The 10,435-nt window shown below is 40.4% G+C and overlaps 1 long non-coding RNA gene across 1 annotated transcript; it reads left to right on the top strand.

The window, feature by feature from the left end:
* Positions 1-2,219: 2,219 nt before the first annotated feature.
* Positions 2,220-9,241, top strand: LOC139159024 (uncharacterized). The gene is made up of 3 exons (XR_011557794.1): positions 2,220-2,336; positions 5,598-5,750; positions 8,762-9,241. It is a non-coding gene; the product is annotated as an uncharacterized lncRNA (long non-coding RNA).
* Positions 9,242-10,435: the final 1,194 nt, after the last annotated feature.

Raw genomic sequence — 10,435 nt, 5'->3', positions numbered from 1 at the left:
GAAGTTCACACAAGGCACTAAGTTGCAAATTGCGGTTTATTAAAAAAAAAAAAAGCTGGATATACGAAACACAATTAATCAGAATGAAACAAATCACATCATGGCTTTGAATGATGTGTGAACAACTGAAAGTCAGACAAGCTCTATTATATCTTTATGAATAAATAAGCACATGGTTTCTAATAGAAACACAAGGTATAAATCTAACCTGTATACATAAACCTTCACTTTTTATTTAAAAATCAGTGCTTAGAGGAATTAATGCTATAAAATGCAAAACAACAATAAAAGTTGACTCAAATTAAAAGATGTTAAAAGACAAAAGATACATAAAGATCAGTAAAATAAAGAATATAAATGTTCTGTCGGGTTCTCTGGTAGAATCCTCCCAAAAATTAACAGGTACAAATTTCAGACACACACACATTTGAAAATTCAAAACAATGTTCTTTATAATGAAAATTCACTTAAACTAAGCCCTCTTTTGGTATAGCAAAGAGCACTCATCTCCAAACAAACTGGTAATTTGTACAAGTCCCTTATCAGTCCTGTGATACTTAGCTTGCAGCTGTGAGGCAATTCAAAGTCCTTCTTTCACAAAGTGAAACACACTTTGCTCTGGTTTAGTTTCAAAGCGGGGAAAAATCAGCACACAAAAAGTCAAAGTCAGTAAAGCAGTCATGAAACACAACGATCAGATAATCCTTCACAACGGCAAAACCCACAGGCTGCTCTTTATAGCAGCCTCACTAATTACCACAGCCCCACCCAACCACAGGTGGCCTCATTTTCTTTGATAATAATCTCTCAGTTGTTGTTGCCTATGCATCGCTCTCCGCATGCGTGGCTGTATCATTAACTCTTGTTCTGAATCCAAGGAGGAGCTAGATAATTGATCTCCTTCTGAGCTGTCTGCCACACTCTCCTCCTCCCTGTCACTCATGTCTTCTTGGTCAGAGGAGCCTTCATCATCAGATTCCACTGGGGGCAAAACAGGCCTGCAGCATGTGGATGTCTCCCCCACACCCACAGTCCTTGGGGCAGGAGCTGGGCCAGAGCTAACCACAACAATAAATATATAAATATGAATGATTTGAATAGGGATTTTGTGATTGTATGAAATATGAATATTACTGTAATTAATTAATGTGTATATTATTATAGGATTTAATGAAATATCCAGTGTAGCAATACAGAAATACTGAATGTTTGCTGATATTATAATTTCTTTCTAGTTGTTAAAAATAGTTGACTCAAATTAAAAGCACTAAAACACAAATAATTCAAAAAATACTAGATTAATATTAAAATTAATATTAAAGCAAAATTGCTTAAGCATCAGAAAGCTTTGATAATAAAAATGTATTTCTCTGCCAACAGGACTGCCCCAAAACTTGATCTCCATGATGAAATTTAGATCCTGGAAGACATAACCTCTCTCATTTTTTGCCTCCACCAACTCTGCTTTTGAAACAAAGACTTTTTTGAAACACCCCTGTGTGAAAAGTGGTCTCATCCCAAACAGTATAGAATTTTATAGAACATACCCAGCAATCTAACAAATTCTACCAATGGAACTGTTGTATAAAGGCAGTAGCATGACTGTTTGAAATACCATTCTTGATCTGTAGTGTATCATGTGGCCCAAATAGGATGTTAAGATATCTACCTACAACTGACAGCTGCACATCAACATTTTCCAGAAGTAATGAAAGGAAAGTATGAATAGCAGGTAATTCAGTTCTCATCTTGAATGGAATCAAAGAAACAATTTATTATTTTATTGAACATTTATGGACTCCATCTGAAACAACAACCAAATCAGTATAAAGAATGTGGCCTTGAATGTACAAAGAGCAATGACCCAGGTTGAAACTGGACCAGACTAGAAGCCAGACACTAAATGAAAATTGCACAAAAGTCGAACTCTAGTTGGAGAGTGAAAAAATCCCTAATGTAAAAAGAAAGGACTATATTGGAACTCACCTCATATACACACAACTATCTGGATTCCGATTTTCCTTCTCTACTCCCGTCAGATTTTTGGATGCATTAAATGAGGGCATTTGTTGAGTACATGGAAGTAGTTGTGCACGTCTGCACAGCCTTGGAATTGATGAAAGCTGATTAAGGAGGCTAACAAAGAAGGATGTCTGTGCTGTGTCTCATTTGCTGTTTCAGACTTCTGTAACTCGCTGAAAGGGGTCCAGGTGTCCCCTGCATAAACTCCTGAAAATTGAAGGAGACTGCATTCCCAGCAACCTCAAGAACCTGTTCTCAAGCTGTTTCCAAGCCATGGAGCTTTGCAAGGAGGAGAGCTGTTAACATGTGTTTCAGTGAGTGGTACAAGGAAGACACTTCCTTTGCTTTCTGTTTTGTTTATATTTTGTGTACATGCATACACACAAACACACACACCCCAGTTTGCCAACAAGTGGCAACTTTTATGTTGTCTGTCTGCCTGTCTGTCTGTCTGTCTGTCTGTCTGTCCGTCCGTCCGTCCGTCCATCCGTCCGCCTGGCTGTCACCTTTTAAAACAGCCTGGGGGCTTCTTGGTGGCCTCCCGAACGCCGAACCCGGAAGTTCGGGTTTGGCGTTTGGCGTTTGGGAGGTCGCTGAGAAGCCCCCAGGCTGTTTTAAAAGGTGATGGCCGGGCGGCAGCGGTTTTTTTGCGGGTTTTTTTTTTGGTTGCACGGATTAATTGACTTTACATTGTTTCCTATGGGAAGCAATGTTTCGTCTTATGAACCTTTCGTCTTACGAACCTCCCCCTGGAACCAATTAGGTTCGTAAGACGAGGTATGACTGTACTGTATACAAATTAGCCCTCGTGTACCATTCTATTCCCCTTTTTCCATGCTGCATGCTAACAGTACCCAATTTGGTAAGTGGGTAAGGTATAGGCTAGAAATTAGGAGGGTGTGGACTTCAGTCTTAATTATGTACAAATAGCAATAGCCCTTAAGAGGCTTCAGCTATACAGCTTCGTAGTGCTTTACAGCATCCTCTGTGCAGTTTAGAGAGTCAGCGTATTGCCCCACCAATCTTGGTCCCCATTTTACCAACCTTGGAAGAATGGAAGACTGAGTCTACATTATACCACCATGGCTCACAAAGTCAGCTTCTGAAATCTTGGCAAGAAAATTGCGGAGACTAGCCCAGGAAGTTCCTAGGTGTCAAAAACCAACACAAAGGTTTATGATATATGGTATAATGTGAGGTATGGTATTCTAAATGGTATGGCATTATATAATAATAAAGCACTGTAGGGTTGTAGATATCCATCCTCTCAACAATGATGGAATCCAAGTGGAATTCTTTTTATAATAAGGATAAACTTAGATACTAGTATTTATATACTGCTTCACTCTCTCTAAGCGGGTTACAGAGTCAGCATATTACTTCCAACAGTCTGGGTCCTCATTTTACCAACTTTGGAAGGATGGAAAGCTGAGTCAACCTTGAGCCGGTGAGATTCAAACTGCCAAATTCCAGGCAGTCAGCAGAAATAGCTTGTGGTACTGCATTCTAACCACTGCACCAACACGGCCCATAGATAGATAGATAGTGGTATTTCTTACTCCTGTACTGTCAGAATAAGATATGTGCCGGTTGGAGACGATTATTGTCCTGCCGGCGTGTCCCAACCGCCCGTAATTACAGGGTAATTAGTCCAAAAAGACACACACCACACGATAGAAGGAAAACCCAAAGTCTTTATCAGCAGAAAAGCAGAAAAAACTCCCTTTTTAAATGTCAAAGGGATTTTCTGGTACACACAAGGCACGGGTTAAATGCAATCCAATTTCTCACCCAGTAACTGGGAAATTGAGTTCAATTCCAAAAGTCCAGAAATTCCACACACAGTCTTGAACAGGGAAACAACAAACCACGATCTTGATGAACTATGAATCACATAAACTTCCACCAGGCTAAACCAGCATGCTGCTCTTTTTTATCTGTAGCACTAATTACAGCAGCCCCACCCAACCACAGGTGGCCTCACTTATCTCCTGTAATAATCCTTCAGTTGTTCTCTCCTATGCATCACTCTATACATGCGTGGGTCTGTCATAAGTTCTTGTTCAGAATCCAGGGATGATAAGGATGACTGATCTCCTCCTGGGCTGTCTGCCAAACTCCCCTCTTCCCTGCCACTCACGCTTCCTTCATCAGAGGAGACTTCGTCGGGAGATTCTATCGTGAGCAAAACAGGCCTGTGGCATGTGGATGTTTCCCCCACATCCACCTCCACATTCCTTGGGGCAGGAGCTGGGCAAGAGCCAACCACAACAATTATGATAAGGCTCAATTCTCATCTTGCTCGCAGAAATCCCCTTTCCAACTTGTTGAAGGAAAAAGGAGAAACTGAAGAAAATGTTTAAAAAATTAACTAGCATTATTTAAATCATATCTACAACCCATTCTAAGTTCTCTTTGGATGAAATGTGTAACACACACTATGTGCATGGAAAATCTACCGTATTTGCATATCTAAGAAATAACCTGTGTGTGGAAAAAAATACACCACTGCGGCATTTTCTATTTCATTCGTATCACCTGAAATGTTTTTGAAAAGGCAAACAGCAGATGTATATAAAAAACCCAAACCTTTCCACTCACTATCATTTTCTTAAATATGCTGTATCCAGTATGATTTACACTGAAAATATTGTACTTATCTGGAGTCTGTTCTTATTGTTTGGTTTTATAAATCCAAAGTACCTATCAACCTGCAAAATGACTTCAATTGAAACTATCATCACTTCGGTTTTGTTTCTTGGTTGCCATTCAATGGAGGGGGGGGGGACTTAGGAATGTTGTGCCTTAGCTGGCTAGTCGTAATATCTACCAACCAGCCAGTGAAGAGCTACCAAAATTTTTACTACCACACTGTGGGCGTGGCTTATGCATTTTCTTTCAACATCTTTCAGTGCAAATTGGGTGCGCTGGGTTGGAGCTCCATTTTTACTACCCCACTACGTTCCCCACTATCCGGGCAGTAGCCCACCCCTGCAACCAGCGCATGAACCAAGGGCATGTCATTGGACACCTGTCAGAGCTGGGCGGGAACCAAACGACTGGACTGATTGGCTCATGTGACCTGAGAGAGAGGGGTGGAGAAATCCTATTCTTTTAACTACCCCTATGAGTTGGAATAATTTAGAATTAACTTCAACTTTATAAAGGCCAATATGATATACTCAACAAAGGGATTCTTGAACTTGAGCCAAGCTTCAGAGTCCTGACTTCCCGGAGTTCATTATTCAGGACCATTTGTTTATTTGTTCGTTCGTTTGTTCATTCATTCAATCATTCATTCATTCATTCATTCATTCAGTTCAATTTTATATGCCACCCAACTTCCTAAGGACTCCGGGTGGCTCACACCCAAAAAAGAACAAGACATGCAATATTAATATTAAAACTTTTCTACAAAGAAAAACAATTTAAAACCCACAATGACCATGTGTATCATTTATGGCTGGATCTCGATGATGCATCATCTAATCAATCTTATTACTACTACTACTACTACTACTACTACTACTACTACTACTACTATTATTATTATTATTATTATTATTATTATTTAGATTTGTATGCCATCTCTCTCCGAGGACTCGGAGCGGCTCACAACAGAATCCAATGTCACAAATCCACTCTACTGCAAGCTGCTTCCTACTGCTGGCTTTACCAGTTCAAACCTCACCAGGTTCAAGATTAATTCAGCCTTCCATCCTTCCGAGGTGGGTAAAATAAGGACCCAGATTGTTTGGGGTGATATGCTGACTCTGTAAATCACTTAGAGAGAGAAATGCTATATTCACTAGTCTAAGCTCTAGTGCTATTGTTATTAAAAACAATTTAAAACCCACAATAAGATCATGTGTATAATTTATGGCCGGATCTCAATGATGCACCATCTAATTAATGGCCCCAGGCTTTTCGGAAAAGCCAGGTCTTTACAGCTTCCTGGAAGGCCAGTAGGGTGGGGGTAGTATGGACGCCAGGAGGTAGCTGGTTCCAGAGAAGGCTCTCTCCCGTGACCCTGCCAGCCGAAACTGTTTGGCTGGCGACTGTAACTTTACTTAAAAGGTATTAACACAGTGGTTCTCAACTTTTCTAATGCCGCGACTCCTTAATACAGTTCCTCATGCTGTGGTGACCCCCAACCATAAGTCTAGCACCAATTCTCCCAACAGAGCTTTAAGCTGATTGGCAGGAAGGTCAGAAGGACACCCCCACTGTAAACGCCTGATTGGTCAGATTGTAAAAATATGTTCCAAGGTGCCAGAATAGAAGCTTTAGTTCCTAACACCATGGAAAATTTGTCTTTTTCCATGGTCTTAGGTGACCCCTATGAAATGGTTGTTTGCCCCCCAAAGGGGCCCCGACCCCCAGGTTGAGAACCCCTGAATTAGCACATAAAACATTTCCATATGCTATGTGAACAATTCGATAATCATTTTTTAAAAAAACAAGAATGTTATTAACTTTATATAGTACTCCATTTAAAAGCCGGGCAATAATTTAAAACAAAACAGCAAAACAGACAATATGACATAATACTACAGGATTATCTGGTAGCTGAACTGTATTACTTCATCAAAGAAAGATGATTTGTGAATGAAATCAGAATAGTTCATTCACTGAGGTAATAAAATATGCTTGTTACCTGGCATGACATTACACACTAAACCATAATTTACTCTCCACAGTAGCAAGAGTCATACTGTGTAAATAAAACCCCCATACATAATGGTTTAGCACTGTGGTGAAACTATGGCATGGGTGCCAGAAATGGCCCACCAAGCCTTCTCTGTGCGCACGCACACTGTCACCCGTGATCATTGGGTTTCCGGCACACATGCGCATGCCCGCCAGCTGGTTGTCAGGTTTCTGAGGCGGCCATGCGCAGCTGGTGGTCAGATTTGCGGCGCTCTGGAACACGCCTTCCAAAAAAGGTTAAAATGATGGAGACTCTACTCAAAAAGAGGATAAATCAGCACCTAAAAAACAATAACTTATTGGACCCAAATCAGCATGGCTTTACTGAAGGCAAATCATGTCAGACTAATCTCATTGATTTCTTTGACTATGTCACAAAGGTGTTGCATCAAGGTGGTGCCGTGGATATTGCCTATCTGGACTTCAGCAAAGCCTTTGATACGGTTCCACATAAAGAGCTGATAGATAAATTAGTGAAGATTGGACTTAATCCCTGGATAGTTCAATGGATTTGCAGCTGGCTGAAGCATAGACATTAGAGAGTTATTGTTAATGGCGAGTATTCTGAGTAGAGACAGGTTACAAGCGGTGTGCCACAAGGGTCTGTTCTGGGTCCTATTCTTTTTAATATGTTTGTGAGTGACATGGGAGAAGGTTTGATAGGGAAGGTTTACCTATTTGCCGATGACTCTAAAGTGTGCAATAGGGTTGATATTCCTGGAGGCGTCTGGTAATATGGTAAATGATTTAGCTTTACTAGATAAATGGTCAAAACAATGGAAACTGCAGTTTAATGTTTCCAAATGTAAAATAATGCACTTGGGGAAAAGGAATCCTCAATCTGAGTATTGTATTGGCAGTTCTGTGTTAGCAAAAACTTCAGAAGAGAAGGATTTACGGGTAGTGATTTCTGACAGTCTCAAAATGGGTGAGCAGTGTGGTCGGGCAGTAGGAAAAGCAAGTAGGATGCTTGGCTGCATAGCTAGAGGTATAACAAGCAGGAAGAGGGAGATTGTGATTCCGCTATATAGAGCGCTGGTGAGACCACATTTGGAATACTGTGTTCAGTTCTGGAGACCTCACCTACAAAAAGATATTGACAAAATTGAACGGGTCCAAAGATGGGCTACAAGAATGGTGGAAGGTCTTAAGCATAAAACTTATCAGGAAAGACTTAATGAACTCAATCTGTATAGTCTGGAGGACAGAAGGAAAAGTGAGGACACGATCGAAACATTTAAATATGTTAAAGGGTTAAATAAGGTTCAGGAGGGACGTGTTTTTAATAGGAAAGTGAACACAAGAACAAGGGGACACAATCTGAAGTTAGTTGGGGGAAAGATCAAAAGCAACATGAGAAAATATTATTTTACTGAAAGAGTAGTAGATCCTTGGAACAAACTTCCAGCAGACGTGGTAGATAAATCCACAGTAATTGAATTTAAACATGCCTGGGATAAAGATATATCCATCCTAAGATAAAATACAGGAAATAGTATAAGGGCAGACTAGATGGATCATGAGGTCTTTTTCTGCCGTCAGTCTTCTACGTTTCTATGTTTCTAAGGCACTTTGAGCCTAAAAGGTTCACCATCACTGGTTTAGCACACTGTAGAAATCCTACACTACAGAACAAGTGTGATTGTACGTTGGGTTCACCCATGCTAAGCTATAATGTTGTTTGTTTTTGATTCAGCACAAAGTACGAACTATGGCAGAGGTAGGCAAAGTTGGCTCTTCTATGACTTGTGGACTTCAACTCCCAGAATTCCTGAGCCAATCAAGCTAGCTCAGGAATTCTGGGAGCTGAAGTCCATATGTCGTAGAAGAGCCAACTTTGCCTGCCCCTGAACTGTCTTGTAAAGGACGATTAATATCGTAGCAAGCAAAACAGCTTGAACTGTGGTGATAACAAACCAGGGCATAATGCATCGTGTCAACCCAGATATTAAATTAGCCTATCTCTTTCTTTGTATATCCAGTTTTTCAGATGGGTTGCTAACCTCTCCCTTTTCCTGCTTGTTTCCAGATATGAAGGCAGCCATAGGGCACTCAAGCAGACCAAGCAGGAAAAACATGCAGAGCATCACTTTCAGCCCCTGCTCTGCTCCTGATCACGTGACTACAAAGAGAGCATAATTGAATGGAGGAGTCAGCAACATTTGGAGCTGTTTCTCCCATAAGAATACAACAGGGAAATTGTTTTCATTGTACTTACTGGAATTCTTGTCCCTCTTAACTTTTAGGAATCTGATCTCAGAGAAACTCATTCCTAGGATTATTTCAACTCTTATTGGTTGCTAGAGTGGTCTAGTCAACAAAGTCTTAAATCAGTTTGTATCATTTCTTTTCAAAAGTTATGATGATTGGAAAAAATGGTACAGTACAGGACACAAAATATGTACTCTTGGAGTAGATTATCAGCTGTTTCCAAGATGCATCAGAAGCTTCTGAGTCTTCCCTGTAAAAAGAAAGTGTTTGGGTTATTTCTATTATTCATAATTCACATCTTCCATTGGTTAGTGTCAACTCTGAATCGAATCTGGCTGAAGCCACTTTTTCCTGCTTCATATTTGCCACATACTTTGGGGGGGGGGGAGAGTAGGCAGATTGTATTCCAGACAAAACAATGAGCTTTCACATGAGAACCAAGGTCATCCCAACAGGTGGCAGTAGAAAAAGGACAGAAGTAATCAGGGAGCTGATGATGGTTTTGATTAGACAATGTGACTTGGGAAACTGGAAAAGGGAAACATTTATTCTTTTAATTATACTTTTAAAGGGGGAAACTTCAGAGTTGGTTTTCACTGACTGTGCCAATATATATCCAATAAACATATTATTTGAGGGACTTACCTGCCTCGGAGTTATAATTCCTTTGGGTGCATTACGCGGAATCCTGACATTTGGGGCATGAAGAAACAAAGTACAGTGGTACCTCTACCTAAGAACGCCCCTACTTAAGAACTTTTCTAGATAAGAACCAGGTGTTCAACATTTTTTTGCCTCTTCTTAAGAACCATTTTCTACTTAAGAACCCGAGCCCGGAAAAATTTCACAGGAAATTTGAGAGCGGCACAAAGGCCCGGCCAGTTTCCTGCCATTCCCCCTGGGTTTCTCTCTCTGGTGCAGTGTATTTGAGGCAGCCTCACACCAGGTGTATGGGAGGCGTATGCTCCTCCTTGCCGCCTCAGAGTCCCTCTTAAAAAAAAAAAAGCCTTAAAGTTTTGGATTTTTTTGATTCACCTCACCTCTGTCCTCCTCTTCTTCTTCCTCCTCCTCCTCCCACCCAAATTCTGAGCTTTTATTTCTTTCCTAATGGGTTTGCACGCATTATTTGCTTTTACATTGATTCCTATGGAAAAAATTGCTTCTATATTCTCCCTTCTAAATTGCTGCTTATTCTACAAGATAGACAGAAACATAGAAACATAGAAGACTGAGGGCAGAAAAAGACCTCATGGTCCATCTAGTCTGCCCTTATACTATTTCCTGTATTTTATCTTAGGATGGATATATGTTTATCCCAGGCATGTTTAAATTCAGTTACTGTGGATTTACCAACCACACCTGCTGGAAGTTTGTTCCAAGCATCTACTACTCTTTCAGTAAAATAATATTTTCTCACCTTACTTCTAATCTTTCCCCCAACTAACTTCAGATTGTGCCCCTTTGTTCTTGTGTTCACTTTCCTATTAAAGAG

This window comes from Erythrolamprus reginae, chromosome 2, assembly GCF_031021105.1.
Source record: "Erythrolamprus reginae isolate rEryReg1 chromosome 2, rEryReg1.hap1, whole genome shotgun sequence".
In the NCBI taxonomy this organism is placed as follows: Eukaryota; Metazoa; Chordata; class Lepidosauria; order Squamata; family Dipsadidae; genus Erythrolamprus; species Erythrolamprus reginae.
This window is presented reverse-complemented; position numbering and strand designations above follow the sequence as displayed.